The sequence below is a fragment of the Erpetoichthys calabaricus genome, chromosome 1, assembly GCF_900747795.2.
Source record: "Erpetoichthys calabaricus chromosome 1, fErpCal1.3, whole genome shotgun sequence".
In the NCBI taxonomy this organism is placed as follows: Eukaryota; Metazoa; Chordata; class Cladistia; order Polypteriformes; family Polypteridae; genus Erpetoichthys; species Erpetoichthys calabaricus.
The window spans coordinates 215,933,632-215,945,646 of NC_041394.2; the positions used below are offsets into that span (position 1 = coordinate 215,933,632).

At 36.5% G+C, this 12,015-nt stretch overlaps 1 protein-coding gene across 1 annotated transcript in view; it reads left to right on the top strand.

The window, feature by feature from the left end:
- LOC114659331 (lysine-specific demethylase RSBN1L-like) overlaps positions 1–12,015 on the top strand; it is a 157,087-nt gene that overhangs the window by 83,002 nt on the left and 62,070 nt on the right. The window lies entirely within an intron of this gene.

Below are 12,015 nucleotides of genomic sequence, written 5' to 3' on the forward strand. Positions count from 1 at the left end.
ATCCGTTTTTAAAGCAAAAGTGATTGGTCAGCAACATTATGCTGATCTTGTATGATGACCTTGTCAGTCTCTCGATCAGTGCGGTTTTATTTTCAAAAGTCTAGAGTGGTCTCCCCTAGACTTTCTTGTATACTCAGATATCGGGATGGATATTTGAGGAGCACACTGCAAGACAATGATTATATTATGTACATTAAAGAACCATCAACAACAAATCAAATCAGATGAATAATATATTGAACAATTATTATAAAAGTAAACTTGAATAAATCGGACTCTGCAGCTGCATGAATAAAAAAATAATTGAGAATGTGTTCAGGTAAAGTACCACTTCCGGTTGATGGATTTGGCCCAAAAGTTAATATGGATCCACAATTTTTGCAAGATTTCATCCATCTATTTAGTTGCGTTTTTGAGTTATTGTGTTTAAACACACACATATGCAAAGAGGTCTAAAACGTCAAGATTCATCCAAATCTCGAGGTCAATTTTTTTTCATGATTACTTTCTGTATACTTCGTATACTTTGTGTGCAAAGTGGCAGGTGAATATCTGTCAACAAAAAGCAGGTGCCTGAGAGATATACTGAAACACTACTCACTCATTATTTTTCTGTCCATACGGTAAAGTTTTTGTTGACCAGCACATTCCAATTTCGGGCATTTGAATTGCATCTTGATATACAACAAGTGGAAAGAATGGCGTCATGTAAATTGCTTTCTATTCCACACTTTGTACATGCGTATTCAGCTTGCTTTGTCACCGCAAATGCTGTGTGAACACCCGCCTGCCATCACCAGCTCCCGTTCATTGGATGAATACATGCGGGTGACTCGTGGTGGGTGACTTTGTTTTAGAGTTAAAAGTTATAAGGATTAAAAACTAACAGCAAAAATATTCATTCAAAATCGAAAACTAAAATTATTTTAGTAAATTATTATTTTATTTCAGTTAGTCTTTCCAGCTACTTTAATAGTTTCGTTTAGTTTTAGTTTTTCATTTTGGTTTCATTAATTATTTTATTTCAGTTTACAAAAACGTTTTTTTAATAATAGTTTCAGTTTTGATTTTAGTTTTCGTTAACTATAATAACCTTGCTTCTGATTAACCAGTGAGGACTCTTTTGAGAACAGATGATTTCAGCAACCTTCCTGAAGAAAACCCTGCATTTAATTTGATGAAGCACATTAAAGTTGATAACAAACACAGGTTGACATGCATTTATTGACAAACAAATTGTTCTATTCTATAATCACTAACTTATGGAGACAGGTCTGAATGCTCTGGAAAGTGTACTGTACTTCTTTGAAAGCTGCCAGACTGGTGATTTCAAAAATCAGACTGAAGAATGACCTGCACATCACTTTGATAAGAAAAGAGATGCCTGAATGGTGCCAATGGTCATCTGAAAGCTCTCTGTGTATTTGTTCTATCAAATAATTACTGCAAGATGCAGAGACAAATTTATAACCATTTGAAAGCAAACCTTTTGCAATTTCATACTATATTAACGTCTGATGTTTAAAACAAAAAATTATCTTAAAATATAGATTGAAAATTTTGTACTTGCCAGAAGATGATGACAGGGTGATAGGTTTATTGTTTTGAAACTCCTGGAATTATTTAGCCCATAAATTATTAATGCTCAGTTTATTACTGTCTTGGTGCATATCAATCAAGGGGAGTAACTTTTCAAACTGAAGCCATTTATACTAGGAAAGATTGCTTAATAAATCTGCTATGCTTTGAAGTGTTTCAGCATCATCACATCAGATACCGATGCCTATGTAGAGAATATATAACGGTCTAATTTTTCAGGGTCCGATATTATCACTTGGGCCTTAGTTGCAATTAGGGCTAGGTGATTAAACTATAGAGATAATTATCGCAAAATAACTTTTCCTCAATAGAAATATAAGACTTGGTCGATACAATGTTGATAGAACTCACTCCATCCATGCTTTAACAGACAACATTAAAAGCCAACGATATGAGAATGGTACTGTGCCAAACTAATCATGTAGCTGGAATAGAGTTACAGCCACGTCAGGTTAGGTTGACGTACAACACTGAGTGTAGCAGTAGCAGCACACGTGCTAATGTTTGGGTTATAGCAGCTCTGTATGCCAGTACGTCAGGACTGGGAGCGAGATAAGAGAGAAAATGACTACAGAATATGTTAACAAAAAGAAAGAAAAAATCGGCATTACTGAAGAAGACACCCCAACGGACACAGCCCACAACTCAAAAGACGAGGACATTTTTGAATAAAACAGTCAGAGGAATTTGTTAGCTTGGAGATATTTTGGCTATTTAAAGTCCAACAAGAAGTAAAGTAGTGTGCACTGAAAATTGTGTAGAAAGCATGTTTCCACAAAGACTGGTAATAATACTAATCTTTTGTAACATCTGAAGCAGTGCCATCTTTTAGAGCCATGTTCTTCAACTGGTGGTCCATTGCTGCTCTGTGGAAATCGCGCTACGTTGTTGCAGGGCGAGCGGGACGTTGCGCGTGACAATGAGTATGCAGTAGGTGAAATGGGCTTCTGCCGAATGCCAGCATTCCGTCAGCTCGCTGGTCAACAACACGTCGCAATGAATCTTATTTTATCACACTTGTGCATACAGTGATCCCTCGCTATATCGCGCTTTGACTTTCACGGCTTCACTCCATCGCGGATTTTAAATGTAGGCATATCTAAATATATATCACGGATTTTTTGCTGTATCGCGGTTTCCTGCGCACAATGGGTATTTTAATTTATTGTACATGCTTCCTCAGTTGGTTTGCTCATTTGATTTCATACAAGGGACGCTATTGGCAGATGGCTGAGAAGCTACCCAACCAGAGCACGTATTACGTATTAAATAAAACTCCTCAATGATATACGATATGCTTCCCATGAGGTGCTTCGCATACGTGAAAGCCCGAACAGCACGTATTGATTTTTGATTGTTTGCTTCTCTCTCATTCTCTGTTCCTGATGGAAGGGCTGTTCGCACACTGGCCTAGAGGATACGGACACTCCTCTAAAAAATGCTGAAAGACTACCTTCACATTGCTCCCTTTCTTGCAGCTGCTTTGTACGGCAGTGCTTCGCATACTTAAAAGCCCGAACAGCCCTATTGATTTTTGATTGTTTGCTTTTCTCTCTTTCTCTCTCTCTCTCTCTGACATTCTCTGCTCCTGACGCGCACTCCTTTGAAGAGGAAGATATGTTTGCATTCTTTTAATTGTGAGACGGAACTGTCATCTCTGTCTTGTCATGGAGCACAGTTTAAACTTTTGACTAAAGGGTGTTATTTCATGTCTAGAGGGCTCTAATAATGTTAAAAAACGTATTTAGAAGGTCGTAGACAGGTTTTCTATGCTCTAACTGCAAAAATATTCGATTTATAAATAAAGAATCCTACTTTACGGAAATTCATTTATCGCGTAGAGTCTGGAATGGATTAACCGTGATAAATGAGGGTTTACTGTATTGTTTTCCAATATTGTGTTACGGTATTTTGGAGAACAAGTTATTTCTTTCGTAAAATTTGAAATCCTACAAAATGGATACAAACAAAGTCAAATAGCAAAACTTTTTAACCTTCTTTAAGTAGAAGCAAGAACAATATTCAGGAGAAAACTAGTGATGGTACCGAAAGTATGCCTAGTACTAATGCTTCAAGTTTAGAAGAAACAAAGAAATGAAGTGTGTTGATACTTCGGAATGTGCAATACAAACCAAAAAGAGAAAAGGAAACTTTGTTAGGCATTACAATAAGGAATACTTAAAGCTTGGTTTCATTGTAGCCCCTGTCAGTGAACTATAACCACTGGATAAACCATTGGGCTTTTTTGAAAGGTTACGTGACTAGATGAAAATTCAGAAAAGTCAGATGAAAATGATGACGACTAGTGACGAGTCGCTGCTTCAAGCGTCTTATTTAGTTGCTCTTTGAATAGATAAAACAAAAAAACGCTTACTATTGGTGAGGAGTTAATAAAGCCTTGCATCTTAGATTTCGTACAAGGTCCTCAAGCCACTAAAAAACTAGAGGCTATACCGCTTTCGAACATCACCCTTCAGAAGAGAATAGTTGATATTGGTCACCGATATTGAAAGGCAAGTTGTAGAGAGGATAAAGAAATCTAGAGGTTTCGTGATTCAACTTGATGAATCTACTGACGTGAGTAACCATGCTATCCTACTTTGCTCCGTGAGGTATAGTGAAGATGAAGACTTAAGGGAAGAACCTCTTTGTGGCCTTGATCTACCTGAACAGACCACTAGTTCAGAGATATTTGAGTATTTTCAAGCGCAGGGCTTAGACTGGAGCAAATGCATCGGAGTGTGTACGGACAGTGCTGCAAGCATAACTAGACGTTGCTCAGGAGTAGTTGCAAAAATAAAGAAGAAACACTGTAGTCACGTATATCAAATTTTCTAACAAAGAAGCAGCAGCAGATGTCGCGCTAACATTGGTCTTTACTTCTGTCGGTCTTCAAAATATTTCTCCTATTTTCGCTGGTCCACAGGTTGAAGAATGCTGCTTTAGAGTATACACAATGCAAAATTTTACAGTCCCAGACCCAAGCACATGCCGCACTAATAGGGATTTTTTGTGCTTTTTTTTTTTTTTTTTTTCCTTGGAGCATAAGCTGACCCAATTGAATGAATATATCAATTTTTTTATATAATGTTCTCCCTCTTTTTACATTTGAAAGCTGCTTGAATTTATAGATATATACAGAATGTTTTTGTCTTTTTGTAGGCTTGTTTCCCAACCATTTAAAACAGTTTAAAGCAATACAAAGGAAAGGATACAGTATATAAGTAGTTTTTTTTTTTTTGAGATTTCATTTTGTATTAACACCTACTTTATTTGGAACTGACCAAAGAATTTGCTTTGTGTTCTTCTGTAAAACTTGAAATCTTTAAGATTTTTGTTTCAGATTTACGATTTTAGAATTAAGATTTTATTTATTTGGAGTTGTTCAACAACTTTTGTGTGTTCTCATGTAAAAATTGAAAGCTTTTGACTGGTCAGAAGTGAGACTTATTAATTTTACATTACCGAGTTTATTTATTTGGAATTGACCAAAAAATGTATTTATACATTTTGTTTATGTTGTAACACTTGAAGCTTTTGACTGGTCATAATTAAATTTTTACCTTTTTATATATATATATATATATAATTTTTTTTTTTTTTTAATTTATTTGAAATATGTTGTGTAATGTTCTACAGTACCTTTGTAATGTTCAGCTTCTGACAGAAAATAAATATTTAAACTAAAATTAACCTTATGATATTTTCACATCTCACTTGGGAGTGAAAAGGAATCCTTTAAGCTTGACAGAAATTGTGATTTGATTTATATTGTGAACTATATCAAGTAATATGAAAAAAATTACTGTAATAAGATTTTTTCCATGTTGTCCTAGTTACAGGTATTACTGATATTTTACTTCGTTGGGTGAAATTAATGGTTTCCAGTGTAAAAAAAAAAAAAAAACAGTTTTAATATATTTAAAGTATAAGCCAGATTTCCCAGAAACTGCCAGAAATGTGCTCCAGGCTACTGAACTGTGAGAATCTGATGTCTGGTAAAAGACCAGCTGCTTTAAACTTTCATTGCATTAAAAGACATGTTTGTAAGTGGAATAGTGTGCCAAATGCATTTTGACTTAAGACATTTAGCCCTCCAGGTGGTGAATAATTCGCTTAAGAAATGGAAATTCTCCAAATTGCTATTCTGTACTCAGATTTTTAGATAGTAAAAGCAAGTCGTATTGCTTCTTCAGGCTCTGTTACAAAGAAGCCACATAGAAATTGGACAAATGGTGCTTGCATCCTAATAGGGCTGGGTAATATATCAAATTTTCACTTTACTAAAAAAGAAGAAAGCAAAAGCAGTATGCAAATGCCAAAATTACAATGATCAGTGATTTTATTGAAGTCTCTACAACTTTAAATAAAATGCACAAAATCTTCCGTACTTTTTCTAAGCATGATTATGTCGACTCTGCCCATGTTGCCTGGCAGTGATGAGAGTGATAGAAAAACTAAGTAAGGATCAGAAGAGGCAGAACAGGTAGGGTTAGCTCTGCTCTTTGCAAATGGTTTGGTTTGGTTTAATCTGGGATGGTGTAATACCCGGTGCTGTAAGGACCGCAACAAGGATCACCTTTGGGCATCTTGTAGTTAGTTCATGTACCAAGGATAAACCAGGCTGGTAGAAATAGGCATAGAGACAGATATAGGAAAGGATATTAAAATTGTTTGCTCAACACAGTACAAATTTGAGTCAACTGTTGTCTTGTATTAAGCCTACAATTAAGAGTATAACATTTTTCAAGTAAAATGACACTGCAAGAATAAATAAATAATAAAAAAAAACTTTCTAATCAGGAAACAAAGTAATCTTCATGTTTAGTGACATGGAAGAGACATTCAAGTTAAGGTTTAAATTGGAGGAAGATTGTTGAGTCAAGTAATAAGCCTAAAGTTTAAGCTGCTAATTTCAATGTAGGTCCTAGCTATTGTTAACAAATTTAATTTTGTTTATATAAATTGGAAACTTTTTTTTTGTTTGTTTTTTTTTCCAGATGTGAAGCAAATAAATACACCAGATTGTCAGATTGCAGTGCTAATTATCTTGTGTACAAGAGCACTTCTATAATTTGTTGTTGGGATTTGAATGTTTACACACTTCTTCCAAGCAACAATGCATCAAAAAGTATTTTGGCTGTGCGTGAAATGTGTGCTGCTCTTTATATGCTTCCTGCTGTTCTGGCCAATCCTTCAGCTAATAGGGAAACAACAGACTTCACTCTGCTGGACAGCCTGCATTGATAAAAGAAAGGCTTCTCTTTTTCATTGCACAATGAAACCTCCTTTGTTCACAATAGAAGCTCTTCAGTTTAAATACAGATAATCTGTACCTGGAAGTGATGCAAAGTTAACAAAAACCAAAAACCTGTTGTGATGCATAGCTGTGTAAGCAGTATCATTTTAATAAAACAGAGAGGGATTTGAAACTTTCAATTTTGCTTTAAATATTCAAATAGCAATATACGTTTGGAAAATATTCAAAAGTTAAATTTGAGTGAGACGGTCCTTACACGTAGTTTTCAAATAATTATATGTTAGACAAATTTTGACAGAATCCAGTGCTATTGGGTCAACAGTTCAAGTGAAACCACTTGATTTAGACATTTTTTTCCTCTCTTTCAGTATGTCCAGCACACATTTTCTAAATGTGGTGTTTTTTTCTGTGTCATATGGATCAGTATTTGAATGGTCACTCTAGTGTAAACTAGACATTACTCTTTTAGAAAAAAATTTTAAAATTACTTTCTTGGTTCTGGTGTGTCAGCGTAGAGCAGAGGTAATCACATACTCTATAACCTAAAAGACACAGTTAATGGAAAAAATGGTTAAAATTGGCTTAAGCATTCATTTTATATAAACCTATTTCCATGTCATGTCATATGCAGAATTTAGAATGCTTGCCATTTTTCAGATGCGTGTGTGTGTGTGTGTGTATATGCGGCTGAGTAATTCTTAAATGCTGTCAAACTCCTTCCTCTAAGAATCTATATATATAATTCACTAAGCCGACAGAACAGGCAAGACAACCATGGGATATGCACGATATAGCCACGCCTGCCAACTCACAGAGACCTGCCCACCAACGCTAAGACGATGGGATACGCCGACAACTCACAGAGCCACGCCTGCCGACAATACAGAGCCACGCCCACCAACTCTAAGACCATGGGACGAGAACGCCTAGCCTGACTGTTACCAGCATGTAAAACCATCGCAGTTTTTAACTCACAAACTGCAACAACTCACCAAACGTGTAAGACCATCGCAGCTTTTAACTCACAAACTGCAACAACTCACCAAACAAGGACACCCTGTCTCTCGAGGCATTCACACTGCTGGAAGACAACCATGGGATATGCAAAAAATAGCCATGTCAGTCAACTCACAAAGCCCAGCCCACTAACTCACTCCCACCAACTCGAGCACGCGTCCACCAACGCTCTCAAGACATTCACAGTGCCTGCTCATGTGCCCGGACGCAACAACTCACCAACTCGCTTTCGTCTCTGCTACAGTACACATGCACCACTGAGCCACGTTGACTTTTCATTATTCTTTTCGGTTTCGGCTGCATTTCTATATATAATCCACCAAGTCATCCGATTATGGGATACAAACGACAGAGCACCGCCCAACAACTCGAACCCATACAGAGACACGCCCAACGACTCTAAGAGCATGGGACGAGAACGCCTGCCTGACTGTTACCAGCGTTCACCGCAATGTACTGGAGTGTAAAACCATCACAACTGCTAACTCACAAACTGCAACAATACACCAAACACCGCATCAGATGCTTTCTATATCTAAGAAGATATATGGATACTCATTATTCCCCGGCACACGTCCACCCACGCTCTCAAGGCATTCACAGTGCCTGCTCATGTGCCCGGACGCAACAACTCACCACACACAAATTTTGCTTAATTTGACTCAACACGGGAAACCTCACCCGGCCCGGACACGGAGAGGATTGACAGATTGATAGCTCTTTCTCGATTCTGTGGGTGGTGGTGCATGGCCGTTCTTAGCGTTCTGGAGCGATTCGTCTGGTTAATTCCGAAAACGAATGAGACTCCCTACTGCTAAATAGTTACGCGATCGCCAAGCGGTCAGCGTCCAACTTCTTAGAGGGACAAGTGGTTTTCAGACACGTGAGATTGAGCATTAACAGGTCTGTGATTCCCTTGGATGTCCAGTACTGCACGCGTGCTACACTGAATGGATCAACGTTTCTATCCAGCGCCAACAGGCGTGGGTAAGCCATTGAACCCCATTCATGATGGGGACCGAGGCTTGCAATTGTTCCCCACGAACGAGGAATTCCCAGTAAGTGCGGGTCATACGCTCGCACTGATTACGTCCCTGCCCTTTGTACACACACCCCCCTCGCTACTACCATGGTCGGGTGACTTGGTGGATCATATATAGAAAAGCAGCTGTAACCGCAAAGAACAATGAAAAGACAACGTGGCTCAGAGGTGCATGTGGACTGTAGCAGAGACAAAAGTGACTCCGGTGAAGAGTTGGGGGCGGGCACATGAGCAGGTAGTGCGTACTGAACGATGATTGTATGTTGGTTCGTAGTGTGCATTGTTGCAATGTTACTTTTCTTGCTGGTTTATTAAATTACGGATTTTTCAAATGTTCATTTTTTTCTCTGTGCTTAAAAATCATTAAAAAAAGCGGCGTGATTATGCGGCGTATGCTATGCCGCAGGTTGGCTAGTTCATTTTAATTTTTGAAATAAAAAGTTTAATTTCAAAGGGAAAAGGTACAATTACTTTTTTCATATAAATACCTCTTCCACACCTTAAAAGTATCATTACTGTTGGACCCATTGTCCTTACTTACTGATATAGTATGCAAGCAAACAGCAGCTAGTTTTTTCTCTTCAACAAAAAAGGAACTTTTCTTGCATGTGTGATTTTTTTTTTTTTTTATTGTCTTTTAAAATGACAAAGTAAAGATGTCTGTACTTTCTACCTTTCTTTCTTAAGTGGATTAAAAAAATGACATAGAATTGCCTTAAATGGCTGGACCATTTAAATACAGATTATATGTCCAGATTTTACAAAATAGTTTAATATGCCATCCATTACAAAATAAATTCAAATGTTGCGCATATGTTTTATTTTATATTAGGAATAAAGTCTTCACACATTATACACTTAACGTCATTATTAATGTCAATGTCTATTTATATAGCACATTTAAAACAACATAGGAATGCTGTGGCCAAAGTGCTTTACAATAATAGAAGAAAAAAACATTCAATTAACATAAATAACATAAATAGAAATAAAATAAATGAACATAAAATTTAAATAAATGTAAATAAAATAAAACTTTCTTGCCTCGCATTTCCTTTCATCCTATACTTACCCAGATCTTTGTAGACACGGAACACACATAAAATGCATGTATTCCAAATAATGATATACTATATTATTTACCCTATACAACTCCAGGAGGATCACATGAAGATAAGGACCCTTGGCTTGAGCTGGGAGACTTTTTTGCCCAAGTTGAGCTCTGTCAAGGTGGGGGATGGGACAGCAGGCTGCTTGCTGCTTGTGCTGATTGATGCATTTACAAAACAAAAGACGCTTATGGTAGAGGTGTGAAGGGATTTAAGGTGGGCTGGGTTTTTTTTGTAGACTTCAGGGATTCTAGTGTTAAGCTGAGTAGGGCCTGATAAAGGAGATAGTAATGTTGGATATTTTTCCATTGTGATTTGAGTTAATAAGGTGCTTCATTTTAATTTCATTTTCATTTTATTTTTCATCCATCTATCCATTTATTTACCTGCCTATCTAGAATGGGGTCTTCTGAAGCCTATCCTAGCAATCATTAGGTGCAAGGCAGGAACAACACTTAGTAGGCACCAGTCCCTCACAGGGTAAACACACACACATTATGAAACCAGAGTTCCACCTATGTGGATAACTGGAAATCATCAATCAGTTGAATGTATTCAGTAGTATACAAAGTAGCAGAGGAGTTTTCCACTTCATGAAGTATAAAAATCTAATTTTAATGTTTATTTCCAATGAACGTTTCTGCATATAAACTTCTGTGAAATCAGTGCATCATAGGTTTTAATCTGTCTGCACTGCAGAATTGTGCCTGTATCTATATATGCTTGTCTTTATTATTCCTCATCAGTACAGTAATTTAAAACCATTGCATGATCGAGTTAAGGAAACTGAAGATCCATAGTTTCCCTGGCAACAAATGAATATGTGGCTGTGTTTTGATTCAGGAGCAAATATAAGAGAACCTCAAAGCAATTGCCGAATTTTATGCAGAAACCTAAAGGCAGGCAATACAGGTCTTAGAGTGAAAATGAATTTTATTCTCTTTAACTGTAGTGTGACTTAAATATTTATATCTATAGTTTTAGTATGTTCTTTGTTAGTGCAAAAGATTACTTAGTTAAAACTATTACTTAAGTCTTAATGTTTGTGTAAGGTCAGAATCATAAGTTTTCGCTTTCTTATATAATTGTCCAGTTTTACCTTGGCATGCACACAATATTGCAATATATCATTAATGCACTGAGAGCAAGTACTCTTATTTTTTTTTTTTTATTTGTGTGTGTGTGTGTTTGCATGGGCGCATTTTGTATAACAATTTATAAGAAATGTATTTAATTGGTGCTTGCATAACAAAATGTTTCACTTCTAAATTCATAGATGCTGTATCACTAAATTCTGTACTGCTGCAGATATTTCCAGTACAGGAAAAAAACCTGACCCATGGCACAAGATTTGTGCTTCTCTGCTTTCTTTATGATAATTTTAATTTGTGCCATGGAGAATTTGAAATTCAGCCTCTACTTGGGGTGTTAAATGTATTACTCCTTGAAGCGGTCTGTGTTTGTTTGTTTGTTTATATGTATTTTTTAAAAAGTGATTACTTCAGTGTAGGGTTATGGTTGTATTTAGTTTAATATCTATAGTTTATAACATATATTAAATGTTCGGTAGCTTGAGGTCTACTGAATTGTATTTTGTCTTCATTTTATTTCCTGAAAGAAGTTTCTCTCAAAACCCTTAACTTTGATGACGGATGCATGGAAACAAAGATCATGTAATTATTTATTTTACATGGCCTAGACTGCTTATAATTACATGACAATGAATTTTAAATGTGGAAAGTATATTTTTTTTATGCAGGGATCTCTCAATAGAGATGTGCATATATAGAGTATTGAACTGAGAAACCTGTACATCAGTTTCAGTACACAAGGAAGGAAAACAGCTTAGTTTAATTAACAAAGAACTGTGGGAGATTTATGTATGTGTTAATCCATCCATCCATCCATCCATTTCCCAACCCGCTGAATCCTTCAGTTGAATTATTTTGTAAAGATGTATGCAGGAACATTTCTTTAATGATTTGGCA